Source organism: Euphorbia lathyris, chromosome 10, assembly GCF_963576675.1.
Source record: "Euphorbia lathyris chromosome 10, ddEupLath1.1, whole genome shotgun sequence".
NCBI lineage: Eukaryota > Viridiplantae > Streptophyta > Magnoliopsida > Malpighiales > Euphorbiaceae > Euphorbia > Euphorbia lathyris.
Window position 1 is genome coordinate 73,207,524 of NC_088919.1, and position 15,493 is coordinate 73,223,016.

The following is a 15,493-nucleotide window of genomic DNA, read 5'->3' on the forward strand; positions in this document are numbered from 1 at the left end:
CAGGACCTACATCGGCAAAGGGGCGATTTAACGATGCCCTGTCAAGAGCGGTAGTCTTTGCCTTTTTTAGTATTGGCTGGTATCCAGGTCCGCCTGCTATGACATTGATGGTACCCTTCCCCTTCTTCTTTGGGTCCTCTTTGGATCTATCACCATCTCCTTTCTTGCCATCATTCTGGATGAACCGATCCAATTTGCCTCTCTCGATGAGATGCTCGATTTCCCGAGCTAACTCCCAACATGCATCGGTGTCATGGCCATTTTTCCTGTGATACTTACAATAATTTTTAGGATTTTTACCGGTATTGGTGTACTCCCCCCCTTTGGTTCGGGGTATGAAATGCTCCGTTTGTGTTGACTGTTCTCGATCCACATAAGGACTTCACTTTTAGAAGCGTTGAGAGGTGTGAAAGAGGTGACAAACGTTGATTTGTTCTTAGAACCCCTTTGCCTGCTTCTAGAGGAAGAATCCGGATGTTTATCTTTGTCTCTATCTCGATGGCGAGATTCGCCCTTGTCCCTTTTGGGCGATGACAGTGATCCTCGGCGAATGTCATCCACCTCGATAAAGTCTTTACAATGCTCCATCAATTCTGCCATGCTGGTGGGTTTCTTTCGGATTAGATCCTCTTGCAAGCTTGTACAAGTGGTGTTCCTCACAAAACATTCCACTGCTACGGAGATATCCACATCAACGATTTGTATGCACAATTGGTTAAAAGTGTCTACATACTCCCGAAGAGATTCATTCGCCTTCTGCTTTAACTCAAAAAGCTTTCCTGATTTAACCACTGGAGGAATACAACCGGCGAATTTAGCACAAAATTCCCGGCTCAATTGATCAAAACTATTTATTGAGCCCGGAGGTAAAGACTGAAACCACCCGTAGGCCGGACCTCCTAGCGTGGTGATAAACATTTTGCAGAGCACAGGCTCAGTGGCACGATTGAGTTTGAGCAGTATTCGGTATTTTCTGACGTGAGCTTCCGGATTGTCAACACCTGTGTAGATAGCGAGATTAGGTATTTTAAAAGCTCTATCAGTTTCCTCTGCCTCAATCCAAGCTGCAAAAGGCGAATCTCTATTGGCAAACGGATTATGCCTGGCATTTTCCTCATTCATACGGAGCACCAGAGCTCTAACTCTATCATCGAAATTCTCCGGATCCGCCCTTGGGCGACCCCTTCGTGGAGATCTGCTTGGAGAAGAAGAAGAACTTGACCTAGATGATGGATCTGATGGTGAACGCCCTCCTTCGCTTCCGCGTCCGCCTCCTCCTCCGCTACTGCCTCCTCCACCTCCCCCTCATGGGGGAGCTTGCCCACTACCTCCTCCATGGCTTCCTGACGGGATGTGTCCAACAGTTCCTAAGGGTGGCGGGGGTGGTGGTCCACTCGAATGGGGCGTCTCCGCTGGTCTTTTACTCCGTCTACGACCAGTAGATGGAGGCGATCTGCCTTGACGTGAGGATCTCGGTCGTCGAGGTGATGGTGATTTAGATCGCCTACTTTTCCCCGTTCTACGCTTTTTGTGAGTTTGCCCCTGGGATCCGCCAAGGGAGAGATTCTTCCGCGGGCGCCTTGGGATATCAAACCCGCCTGGATTTAATCCAGGGCCTGTAGATCCATCCGGAAGGGTTGAATCAATCCTCTGACTTCCTTCTATGCCACCAGGGAATAACTCCATATTGATTTGTCGTTCTCCAACTGCCACCTTAGTAGTCACCATGGAATCCGTGTTGTGAGCTTGGAGGAATGAAGAACTCAGGGCGCCCGGTCCAAAGTTTAACAAGGGCCAGGATGATACAGTTGATGTGGACGCCATGCTCCAGTGTGGAGGGAGAGTCATGAATGACCGTAGGCGATTCCCCGTCTCGGCTCCAAACCGTTCACCAATGGCTTGTGCACACATGTTGATGAAAGCATCAGGGTTCATACTACTTTCGACGTGCGTTGTAGGAGCAGTTGAATCTGTGCGACCAGCACTAGATGGTGTAACTAATGGTGTTTCGGTTCCTGAAGAGGGATTCTGATCTCCAGTCGTCATAGTTTCTTAATGTGAACGAAAAACCCTTTGTTTGATTAAGGATTCCACGTTCACCGCACCAATTGATAACAGGTAGGGAAATTCTGATCAACGTCCGTCCCTGTGGGGGGCGTCATTGGGTTCGACGGGGGGAAGCTCCGATGCCAAAGTCAGTAAGGTGAATCAAGGAAACAAACTCAATTGACAAAGGTTGCGAGAATGTGTACCTTGATAGCCTAGGGAATCAGGCTATATATAGCTAAGAAGCCGTAACCTTCAGGTAACTATAAAGTCTCCATTAATGCTCCATTAATGGCGGTTACAAGTTATCTATAACCTGGCGGTTAGCTAATTGATAATTCATTAATGATCTTTATGGCCGAGTCGGCGACCAGCCGTTACAGTGGCGAATCGGGTGAATGAAGAGATTCGCCTCATAGGTCCGCCAGCGGATCTCTCCCAGCAGATCCGTGGAGATCCGCCTGCCAGTTCCCCTTCGGGGATCAATACGTGGCGTTCCGTGAGGTGAATATCCCTTTTAGTCCTTGGGATAATATCACGATGTTATCAGAAACCTTGGACCAACTCACCTTAATGTTATTGTTTTTGAGGAAATTTAATTTTTATTAATTCGAATTAACTAACCAATTCCTCTATGGAAGGTGTTGAGGAGTCGGACTTGCTGTAACTATGGGCCGACCTGCACTGCGAACGATCCCTTGCGTACGATCCGATGCTAAAGTTAGTAAGGGAGATATATGGAGAGGAAAAAGTTACCATTGTGAGGTTGTGGTTGGGAGATATTTATAACTTCTCCATATGGTCGAATCTAGTCTGTCCTTGTAGTTCCTCTAGGATAATGATCCAGTCCGGAGGCAGTGAGTTTTCGGGTCGAACGGTACATGATGTCGAGGACCTGGGTCGATGGGCAGCATGGGGAGTTATCTCACCTGCTTCATCAGAAGGTACATAGTTTCCTCTTGTCAATAACCTTGAATTACTATTTGGGTATCGACCAATCCAAAGTGTTAGTTTTTAGCCACTTACCTATTATTTGGTTACATTTGTCTTCTGGTTTATCCAATATGCTCATTTTTACCCTATGAAATATTATTTAGTAAACATTAGCCCTTTATCTATCCAAAATTGGTAATACTTCAACCAGTGTGGATGGTTGAGATTTCACTAATTTTGGATATTAGGGGCAAATATTACCAAACAATAAGTCAAAAGGCAAATAGTAATATTTTGAATAGTTCAGAAAATAAATGTTACCAAATAATAGATCAGCGAACTAAAAATCAACATTTTAAATAGGTAATAGACTAAAATTGCTTTAATCCCTTGTCAATAGAATCTCACTTTAAAACATGACTATATTTGTATGTCAAAGTTGTCAAGAATTTACATCTTGGGTGCTAATTTAAGGCTTACACTAGTGTTAGAGTTTATGGACTTGTGAGCCATTTTCTAAAACCTGACTGATGTGCGCAGGATCTAGGTGTAGAGTTTCTTACGACGATTGAATGTGTATTGCGGTGAATGTGCTATGTCTATGGATGTGTTCTTTATAAATTTCTCTTGGCTCTACTTAGACGCTACGACTACTTAGGGGCAAGTGTACCACGTCGTATCAAGTAATAATCCGGTTAAGACCGGGTATCGAATCCACGGGATTTATAATTACAAGTATTAGACGACTCGGTTTCGTACGTTATTTAAGCGATGATTACTTTGGGGTAAAGTAAGACACAACTACAAACTATTCCTAACTATTGGCGACACAGATTCGTGTAGCTAAAACTCTACGAAGGGGTGTGTGTGTGATAAGTTACAACCACGATAAATAATGACTCTAAATGTATACGGATAATGGTTTACTCTTGCAAAGACGACTAAGTGTAGCAAGACCGACCCGTGAAGTACTTAGACTACGTGATTCCTAGTCAAGGCGTGTCTAATGCGGGGGAACTAGAAATTAGGGCCCATAAGTTCCGTGGCTTGTCAATTCCTACGGTTTCCGATTTGTCACTTCCCGTAGGGCAACACCTATATAACTCCCTAAAGATAGCCCGGATGGCGGCGGTAATCGCGTGCTCCTACACAATAGTCAATTATCAATATCAAAACAAGCAATAAACATTAACACGTAAAGGGAAATAGAGATTATAAATCATAAATTATAAATATGGAAAGTGTTTAGATGAGATACAACCAAGCCTAGTACATAGGAAGAGTACAAGCTAATTAGCAAGTAAAAAGGGAGAATCCGCCCTTGGAACTAGCTAACCGGACTCAAAGCCGTCTCCTAGGTCGTGGAGGTGGAACTCTCGAGCTTGGTGACGAATGATGGAGCGGAACTTTGATGGAACGCCGGAACAACCGAACAAGCTCTCGAGGGGGAGAGTTTAACTACAAAATCTGAATCTAAATTACAAGAAAGGGGAAGAGTATATTATAGCTCTCTAGTATGTAATTGGTATCAAATGAAGTTCAAGAGCTATCTATTTATAGGCATCAAGCACGGGCAAGTTTGTAATTTCACAAAGTACAAGCATGGAGCAACATTATTTGGTGCAGAAATCCCATGGTACGCCCCGCGTAAATGCCCATTCCGTCAGAAATCTCCTGCAGGTGGACCAATTCCGTGTCTAATTGTCTCAAGCACGCCCTGCGTAGCTGAAGTACGCCCCGCGTGTTTGAATCTCTGAAGTTTTATTGCTAGAAGTGGAGTATTTACGCCGTGCGTAGCTGAAGTACGCCCCGCGTAAATGTGTCTCTGATCTTTTTACGTTGAAGAACTGCCTTTTACGTCCCGCGTACATAATGATACGCCCCGCGTATGGATAGTTGACTCTAGGAGACAATGCAGTCTGACTTTTCAGGATTAGGCCAATTATTGCCGACATGTGTCATACGCCCCGCGTAAAATGGCATACGCCCCGCGTATGCTGAGTCAGTTCCACATGGTGCCTGCAGATAAGGCAATTATTTCTGGCATCATGTTTCACGCCCCGCGTAAGGGTTACTACGCCCCGCGTATGAAGTGGGTTTTTGCTCCTTTCTCGTACCTGAAATACAACACTTGAGAGCCGAGTTAGCTTGACATTTTTATTTCCTAAACTAATCAAAAATGAGGGAAATAAACTAAAAGTACGAGATTTATTTTTATTTCTTTATTTATTCAAAACACTTTATTTTTGCAATTAAACTTATTTATTTTATCTAAAATCATCCCGTAAATCACGCTAAAAGATAGGGGTAAAATACCCCTATCACTGACCCATTTGGATTGCCCCAGTTTTTTTTTTGGTCTCTAATGTAAGTGGGGGAGTTTGGCCATAGGCAAAATCAACCTTAAGCATTGGCAAACTGTGTGGCATATGGAGCATATCAACGTACGCGGGTGGGAGGACCCGAGTTGGTATAAGGAACACTATAGGGGACAGGGACAACCCTGGCGTTGGATCTCCGCCACCCCCTGGGTCAGTAGTCGGTACTGGCTTAAGTGATCCACCCTAGTCTACTAGAGACTAGGAGAGTCGGGCATGCGTCCTTCGGGAAGGAAGGCGGATGTTCCATAGAGTGGAAGTTCTATGGACATTATGGGGCCGGTGAGTGCCCCATAGTGCGAGCCCATTCTAGGGCGAGGCTTGCCCCACGGGGAGACCCTTCTGGGATGGAATACCGACAGAGGCATTGACGGGACCCTTCGGTAGGAGTTGGTTGGCCGAGACTTGGGGAAGTCGAGGCGCCACACGGGGCCTTGGCTCCACACAGAGTTACCCCCGTGACATTTGGTATCAGAGCCAGAACTAAGCAAAGGCCTTGTGAAGTATGTGGTAGTCTCTTAAACTGAGAAAGACCTTTGCGAGGTGGGCAAGTAAGCTTTAACTAAAAGAGTTCTCCCTGGAGAGAGTGTGCCAGCTTTAACTAAGCGAGTTCTTCGTAGTATAAACCAACAATGCTATAACTAAACGAGTTCTTCATAGTGTGAGCCAACTTTGCTTTAACTAATCGAGTTCATCGTGGTGTGAGCGAACATATCTTTAACTAAGCGAGACCTTGGAGATGCGGGCTTGCGATACTAAAGATCCTAAATTTCCCCAAAAGAATTGACGGGCGGAAATTTATGATGTGTTTCCGAAAATATTTTGTGATGCTTTTCGGTTTGATTAAAGCCCGTGGTTTACCAGGGCCAATGTGGCGAAATCTTACCCAGTATGTGGGAATGCAGAAATAACAAAAGGGAACTAAGATCACTAACGCATGTGAATGCTAGAAAGTGAATGCATACTCCCCTACGGTAGTAGGCGATGGGATTGCGGGTGATTCAATCCCTTTAACGGGGGGAGAATGCGTAATGGATATTCGGAATTCGGAACTCATGTGAAGTAGTGTGGGGATGATCTAGCGAATAGATGGTTATCATAGCCAAATTATTGAGGCGTAATTTGTGCGTGAATCATTCTAATTTGGTTAGTGATAGGGGTCAAAACCCCCTATCTTTGGGTACGGTTTTAGGACGGTTTTTAGTGTTATTTCGTGAATAAGCGAACAATTCTCGCATTTATATGCTTTTTTGTGAGTTAGTTAGAAATTGGAAATGTTTTATTAACTTTTCGTTGTTTAGGCTCATTTTTTTATCATTTTAGGCAAATATGGCCAAAATGGCATGTATGTTATAATTCCATTATCTTTTATAGCTAATTGATCCGCCAAAAGTCGGACCAAACGGACCGTTTGCTCAAAATGAGCGATTGGCGGGTCAATTTAGCCTTAAGACTAATGCTATTTGGAGTTTTCGTGCATGCGCAGGGATAAGTTTGGGCGAAAGTTACATCATGTGACATCGAGCAACCGCGCGGAGGCGTGCAGGGCAAAACCGCTCGTCGGATTGGCCTTTGTAGGCCAGCTCGCCGAGCAGGCCTCCAGGGGCCTGCTCGGGCGAGCTGGGGGCCAACTCGCCGAGCAGCGCGCCCTGCTCGGCGAGCTAATCTGCGAGAATTGGTCAAAAATCCTAATTTTTCCCCCACGACTCCACGACCGGTCCCACGACTTCCTACCTGCATAAGGACACGAAATAGGTCAGAAAGAGGGCCCGAGCTACATCTATAAATAGAACTTTTCCATTGTAAATTAGATATCTTTTCATTATTGTAAATTGACCTTAGCATTCACCCTTGAAGATTCCTCTCCACCTCTTCCATCTCCTTCAACCTCCATTGAAGAACCTTCGAAGCTCCGCTCACCAAGGAATATTCAAGGTCCGTCCTTAAGACCTAGGAAGCCGGCTGCAGAGTAGAAAGGTTCCCTGAAAGGGATTTTCGTATCTCCTTTTATCTTTCCTTATTTGCACTCTTTGATACAGTCTATGAATCCTAGGCTAATTGTATCCTATGACATTGTTCTTCGCCTTTAATAATATTTTAGCTCTTATTTTGTTCTATGATTATTTTTTTAATCTTTGTCTTACGCTTTATTCAATTGGTTTAACTCATTCAAAAGCCCCAAAATCTAGTAGGCACATATTGGGAGCTGAATCTGACCTAGTCAGAGCCTAGGAGATTGATGACCTCTTAGTTGATTAAGCCCAAATTGATGAGCCTTAGACCTAGTTTCGGCCTTACAAGGGAATCACACACTAGGAACTTCAGGAGGGTAAGTAGGGTTAATCGCCTTGAATACAAGTGACTTAGATTAGGTTTTTAATCAATAGACCTAATAATCTATCTTCATTATTATTGTTCATACCATGTTCCTTCGGGTAATTGCATTAGTGAAAGATCACCTAGGAGTAGTTTAACTTAATTAGGGGTAGAGTAACTTAATTAGGCGTAGAATAACTTAGCTAGAATTAGAATAACTTAGCTAGGAGTAGATTAACTTAAACAAAACCAAACTCAAAACCCCCAAAGCCTAGATAACACCTGAGATCAAGTAGCTTGATACTTGTAGAAATAAATCCTGTGGACGATACCTGGACTTTTCCAGAATTTTATTACTTGATAACGACAGGGTACACTTATCCCTTACGGGAGGCGCATCAAGTTTTTGGCGCCGTCGTCGGGGATTTATTTCTACCGCAATATCGAACCAGAGGTTGATTTGTTAGTTTAGGCATTCTTTTGTGAATATCCTTTGTTTATATCGTGTATACCTGTTTATATATAATTCTTTATAACTTCTATACTTGTTCATATCTTTTGTATTTGTTCATAACTATATACTTTTACTTATCAACTTTTGTGCTAGAACTTCACTTTTTCTCAGCATTCTCTGATCAATGAATTGGCAAGAAAGAGTCGAGAGGCAAGCTCAAGAGTTTACTATCCCATCAAGACAATACATTCATGCCCTGGAGAATGAGGCTCCCAATCCCTCCATGGCCGACTTAAATAAGAAAATGGATATCTTGATGGCGAAACTGAGCCTCAACACCAATGAAAGTGTAAGTTTTATGGGTAATCACCAAAGGTATAATTCTAACCCCAACTCTTACAGCTTTTATGGTACTGATTGGAGGAGACCTCAACACTCAAATCTGTCCTACGGGAACCCTAACATGTTGAGGCCTCCAAATAGGTTTGTTAATGAGCACAGGGAAAATGAATTGGGAATGTTCCCTTACGAACAAGCAAGCCAAGTTCCTCCACAACCCTCTAGCTCACGAGATGAGGTGCTGTCCCTTTTGAAAGGAATATCAGCCCGACTTACAATCAACGAGGAGGTTTGCAAGAACTTGAGCAACCAATTGGCTCAAATAAACCATGAGATGCAAGAGCAATCCCAAGATGCTCTCCCAGGCATAAAGGAAAACATAGAAATCCCACAAAGGGAATCAGCTCAAGACATCTCCTTGAGGAACGACAAAAAGGTAGAACCAAGCCCACTGTCACATGCATCACTCAAGGTAAGTGAGGAACCGGAAGCGGTAAGCAACCCCGGTTCAAAACCTAAAATCCTAAATCATGTGATAGAAATAAATGATCAGATCGAAGCTTGTGTATATGAACTACCTTTTCCTCAAAAGTTAGAAAAGTTTGGATTTACTCCTTGTTCAGAAGTTTTCATTCTCTTCGACCTACCAAGAGAATCCAAAAGGGAGCAAACCAAATGTTTTCATAATCTGTTTAAATTTGGCCTCTTGTTTTTATTTAACTCATTTGAGGCTCCTAATCCGTTTTGTAGGTACAGGTTATTTGTTAAGCAATTCGAGTTCCTAACGCGGATAGAAGCTTATACTTAGGAAGGAACTCTACGTCGAGCTAACCGACTATAAAAGTAGCGCTTCTTGGGAGGCAACCCAAGTTTGAATACAACTTTCAGGTTTTTACTATTTAATAAATTTTATCGATATACTTTTAGGTTTGTTTAGTTTTCTTTTACGTTTTTTTAAGTGCTCGGGTTTAAAAAAAAATCGTAATTTTGCCCCGGGAGGCCCAGCTCGGGCGACATAAGCAACAGTTCGGGATTTTTTCCCGAACGGAGCTGAAAAAAAAAATAGATAAATAAATAAATAATAAAAAAAATGGCACCGCAAATCGTCAAGTTTTTGGCGATTGCGATAAAATCAGTAAGTTGTCTTCTCCACCCTAACTTCTTGCACATGTGTTTTATGGTTTTAGATGCAATGTTGGAACTTATTGCATATTTTAAGTATGAGGAGGAGGGGTAGACAAACTTACAAAAATTTGTATAATTTTTAAATTTTTGTTGCGTCGTGTCTAGCTTAGTTAAACGCTTTCGGGTTTTATTTATGTTTCTGCATGCTTAGGACCTAAAACCGTGAACCTCCTTCGAATCTAAACTTCGTTATTTGTCCTTGAGGGCTGAGAACCGAGTCTAAGATTGCATGACAACTAGTTTAGGTGTAGGACACAATCCTTGTATCTGTAAAAGCATGAGCTAAAGTTTGCATTTAGACCATACTTTTGAAGAAATGCTAAAATCATTACTTAGGTAGATAACTTAAGAATTGAAGGCATGTGATATTAAACTTGAGTTTGGGAAAAACTAGTAAGCACAAATTTGAAACCCAAGAACTGTGAGTTGAATTTGAGCCCAAGAGCAAACATTAAAAAGCTCTTTTTTCTTGACATTTTTGTGTGAATGCTTTGACTTGTGGAAAGATTACAAGTTTTGCACCTAATACTGAGTTGACCTACATGCGATGAATTGAGATGTTAAACGATGAATCAGCCTCATTAGAATTAACCTTTTCTTTACCTTATTTTCTCTTTTTCATCCACTTTAGGAAGCCCCTTTGAGCCTGTATTTTTGTAGTTTGTAGATTTTTCTTTCGTTCTAACCCAAATTTTTGCAAACCATCACTTGGTTTGTTGCTTAACCCGAGTTTTTGCAAAGCTCGCATTGAGCCTTTGTTTTCTTCTAGCGCTTTATCCTTGTTTATGGCACCATAGTAGCAAGCCAAAAGGCTAAGAAGTGACTGAGCATCACTACCCAAAAGAAAAAAAAACAAAAAAAACAGAAAAACAGAAAAGGAAAAGAAAAAGAGACGAACAAAAGAGGGAGAACTCTATCTCCCAGTTCCTAAAATTAGAACGTCTCAGAAAAATATATATATGTGAATAAAAAGCTCAATCACTTCACAATTTGCTAAAGCCATATTAAACTTCGTTTTTCCAGCGCTAGAACTCTAACCCTTGTTGTACCTTTAACCCCCTAGCCACATTACAACCCCAATTCGAGGTTGTTTTTGATATCATCGGAGTCATATGGCATAGTAGAGGAACTCGGATGAACGTACAAAATCAACATAATCCTAAGCAAGAACATAAGCCGAGAGTAAACACTTTAGCCACCAAAATTGTGTGAATTGAGTGAACTAGCTATGGTGAGGTGTTTTACTTAGCTATTCCCTTAAGCTCGTTTAATTGAACATGTGTCATTTTTCTTAAACATATGACATGTGATAATTGAAATGCGGCTTTTGGATATCGTGTCTCTACTTTGTATTTCCTAATGCATGTAATTACAGATGCTCGAAATTGTGTCAAGCACCTAGTCAAACCAGAAGGTTTTCTAGCTTGCTTGTGATTGCGGGTTTAGTTTTTTTAGTTTACTTGGGGACAAGTAAAGTTTTAAGTGCGAGGAGGTTTGATAGGGGTCAAAAACCCCTATCTTTATGTACGGTTTTAGGACGGTTTTTAGTGTTATTTCGTGAATAAGCGAACAATTCTCGCATTTATATGCTTTTGTGTGAGTTAGTTAGAAATTGAAAATGTTTTATTAACTTTTCGTTGTTTAGGCTCGTTTTCTGATCATTTTAGGCAAATATGGCCAAAATGGCATGTATGTTATAATTCCGTTATCTTTTATAGCTAATTGATCCACCAAAAGTCGCACCAAACAGAGCGTTTGCTCAAAATGAGCGATTGGCGGGTCAATTTAGCCTTAAGACTAATGCTATTTGGAGTTTTCGTGCATGCGCAGGGAAAAGTTTGGGCGAAAGTTACATCATGGGACATCGAGCAACCGCGCGGAGGCGTGCAGGGCAAAACCGCTCGTCAGACTGGCCTTTGTAGGCCAGCTCACCGAGCTGGCTATGCCAGCTCGCTGAGCAGAGCGCCCTGCTCGGCGAGTTGACCTGCGGAAATTGGTCAAAAATCCCAATTTTGCCCCCACGACTCCACGACCGGTCCCACGACTTCCTACCTGCATAAGGACACGAAATAGGTCAGAAAGAGGGCCCGAGCTACAACTAGTACATATATGCTTACTTGTGTCGCACTTTTTCAGGTTGTTGTGTCGCACTTTTGTGCAACACAACAGGGGTGCGACACAAAAACTTTGCATCACTCTTGAGAGCGACACAAGCTACTCATCTGTTGTGTCGCAATTGTCACGCACGCGATACAATAGAGCGATAACTCTTGTGACGCGCTTCTAGAGTGCGCGACACAAGCTCCCCGATTAATCTGGTACACTTTGTATCGCTCCTTCGTCACGCGCGACGCAAAATACTGATATTTTAAAAAAAAAAGTTACAAAATTTTCAAGCATCTAGCATAAAATTTTTTAATCAAAATTGAAAATAATAAAATAAATAAAAATTTGGATTGAAGAGAGCTATGATAGAATAAAAATTCTACACGAGGAAAATTTAAACAAAAATATAAGGAAAAGATTAAACAGAGGCAACACAAAAAATGACTTGTTAAGTTACCAAGTCGTTTATCATCAATTATACATGAATTCATGTTCGAGCTCTCAAAATTGGTAAAACCTGCTCAAAATAAATAATAAAAACAAGAAAGCACTCTTAGAAATATCTATTGTCAAAAGTTCACTACACAAACCATCAAACGTTGAATTATAATTATAATTATACCAAATGAAAATACATGATATCTGAGAAGAAACTTCCATCTCTTGTCATCAGGTAGCACTAATTCCTCTGATGCCTGTGAACATAGCAACACAAGTTTCATTCTTGTTTCTTCACTAATTTAGATTAACATTAAAGGATATTTATAATAGATATGAGGAATTACCCTAAGGTTCTCAAACTCAGGACCTTCCAAAGCATCGAAGTAGCGGTCTACAGGTAAAGATTCCTTCTGCATTTTATTCTCAACAGAATTCTCCGGTGAAGATTCTTCTTCATGTGGCTTTCCACGTAGATATGATAGCTGCCTCTCAACTTTTCCAGACATTGTTTTGAAAGAATTAAATCTTTTATCTCTGAACTTAATGAGATGTATCTGATGAGTGATGGAAGAGATTCATGTTGCCTTGGTGATGATTCTATGGTTTCCATTATCAAACAGGTTCTACTAAGAGACTGTCATATGAAGTTTCATAGTTAGCAACAATATCTTTGATCAGGTAAATGAAAAGTTAAAATTTGCTTGAAGATTTGATTATTCTATGCCACAAAGTAGAAAAAGAACTTCTTAATCATCTTTTATTACTGATCACATATACGTTTAACCACATAATATATGTAACCATCCAGTCCTCCTGAGGAATCAACTTATACATGTTATTGGACCAGACTGATACAGTCTAACTATGCATTCTACCTATCGAGACTTATTATCCATGGTTAACAAGTTAAAAATTAACCAAAATCAGCTCAAGCTTCAGATTCTTTTTCTTAAATATATAATCTAGCCTCAGATTCATCAAAGCTCTGTTCTGCATATACCTTAACTTATTTACAACTATAATTAAATGGGATAAAGTACCAAAATAGGCTTAAAGTTTTTGGGAAAGTATCAATTTAGGCTCAACGTTCAAAATAGCACCAATATAGGCTTAACGTTTACAACATAATATCAATTTAGGCTTAACGTTTACAATATAGCATCAATTTCGGCCTCACATACAAAATAGCACCAATATAGGTTTAACGTTTACAAAATAATACGAATTTAAGCTTAACTTTTGTAAACGTTAAGCCTGTATTGGTGCTATTTTGTACGTGAGGCTTAAATTGATGCTATATTGTAAACATTAAGTATATTGTAAACGTTAAGCCTATATTGGTGCTATTTTGAACGTTGAGCCTAAATTGGTACTTCCCCAAAAACCTTAGGCATATTTTGGTACCTTATCCCTAATTAAATCAAATTCCTCATAAACAAGAACATTTGAAAAAATGTGCTAAATTAAACCAAAACCAAACTCCGATAAGCAAATCGAAGGAAAACAAAACTTGGAATCTTAGGAAAAGATAAAAGAAGAGAACAATATCAGATTTCTGGAATTTCTACCAATTTTCAGATGCAATAAGTGAATCAATCAAGTAACAAGAGTATCACATTTGAATCACGCAACTCAAACCAAATCAGAAATCAATAAAAAGCCCAAATGCTAATAAAACTTCCAGTGTGAAGCATACTTGCCTCTCTCACACCCACAAAACATTGGATAACATTATCTTTTCCAGTTATAAGTGCTCATTCACGGTGAAAATACATTCATTCCATATGCAAATAAACAAATCAGTAAGAACATATGCTTTGAGCGAGACAATCAAATTGAATTGATGAGACATTGAGAGCATGAAGTACCTGAAAAGAGTAACGAAGCTGAACAATAAAAGGATGAATGACTTTAGAGAGAATATCCCTTTCAGCCTTCATGTAATCGACATGATTCTATTTAATAATAGTATCTTTTCGCATCACCTTCATCGCATAAATTCCATCATCGTTACCATCTCCACAATCTCTTACCTTCTTTCTAACTTGAAACACCTTACCAAAAGCCCCCTGCCCTACAACTCTCAGGATCTCAAAATCGCTAGGGCTAATCTAACTCCCAACCTGCTCACTCTTCCCTTTGCCATCATCTTCAACAACTTCGCTTTTTCGCTATCGACATCCTCGACCTGGATTTGGACAGGGAGGGAAGAGGAAAGGGTATAGCGAGAAGAAGGGCCAAGAAGGAGTGGGACTGATTCTGGATAACAAGCAGTTCTGCGATAAAAGCTGAGCAAGAAGAGGAGGAAGGGGTTGAAGTTGAAGGCGATTGTGATTGTGATTGGTTAGGGTGTGGGGTTAATGGGCCAAATACATCAGAGAAATCGAATTCAGGGGCGGTGGTGGAGTTTGGTGGTGTGATTGTGAGCTTCTTGAGATGAGCGGATAATACAGAGTGAATATTTTTCTTCTACGAATTGGAAACCATTTTAGGATTTGAGCTTCATGATGTGGAAGGATGAAGAGGAAGAGAAGAGTCTGGAATGAAAGAGGAGGCTGGCGGCTGCCAAATGATCCATTACCTAATTCAGAATATATAATAGGTTTTTTATTCTTTTAACCTCTCTTATTTTGTTTATTCAGGTTTAGTCCCTTGTGAACCTGTTTACTTTGTCTCCTGTCAATTAGACCCCTCAATGTTTTAATCATATACCTAATTTTTTGAATTAAGCTTAATTAGGTTGTTCCAAATAGTAGTTCGTATTAGTTGTGTCACACTTTTAAAAAGGAGCGACACAAAAATAACATACTTTTTGTGTCGCTTTTATAAAAGCGTGTCACAAAGATAACACACTTCTTGTGTCGCTTTGGTAAAGGCGTGTCACAAGTTTGTTCTTATGTCACACTGTAAGACAGGTGATACAAGAAATAACTTGTTTGTGACGCACACTCTTCAAGCATGACACAAGTGATAACACAGAATACTTAGTTGTGTCGCATTTACAGAACACGCGACACTAGTTACTATGTTGTGTCGCTTTATCTTCAAGCGCGACACAAGAGGTGTGACACAAGTGAGCATTTCTGTCCTAGTGTACATCTATAAATAGAACTTTTCCATTGTAAATTAGATATCTTTTCATTATTGTAAATTTACCTTAGCCTTCACCCTTGAAGATTCCTCTCCACCTCTTCCATCTCCTTCAACCTCCATTGAAGCACCTTCGAAGCTCCGCTCACCAAGGAATATTCAAGGTTCGTCCTTAAGACCTAAGAAGCCGGCTGCAGAGTAGACA

The 15,493-nt window shown here is 40.9% G+C and overlaps 1 long non-coding RNA gene across 2 annotated transcripts; it reads right to left on the minus strand.

The window, feature by feature from the left end:
* Nucleotides 1–12,191: 12,191 nt before the first annotated feature.
* Nucleotides 12,192–14,777, minus strand: LOC136209279 (uncharacterized). Of its 2 annotated transcripts, XR_010677443.1 has the most exons (4): nt 14,067–14,777; nt 12,543–12,832; nt 12,380–12,452; nt 12,192–12,274 (listed from the first exon to the last, which is right to left on the minus strand). It is a non-coding gene; the product is annotated as an uncharacterized lncRNA (long non-coding RNA). The 2 variants fall into 2 exon arrangements; XR_010677442.1 differs by having other exon boundaries at nt 12,192–12,452.
* Nucleotides 14,778–15,493: the final 716 nt, after the last annotated feature.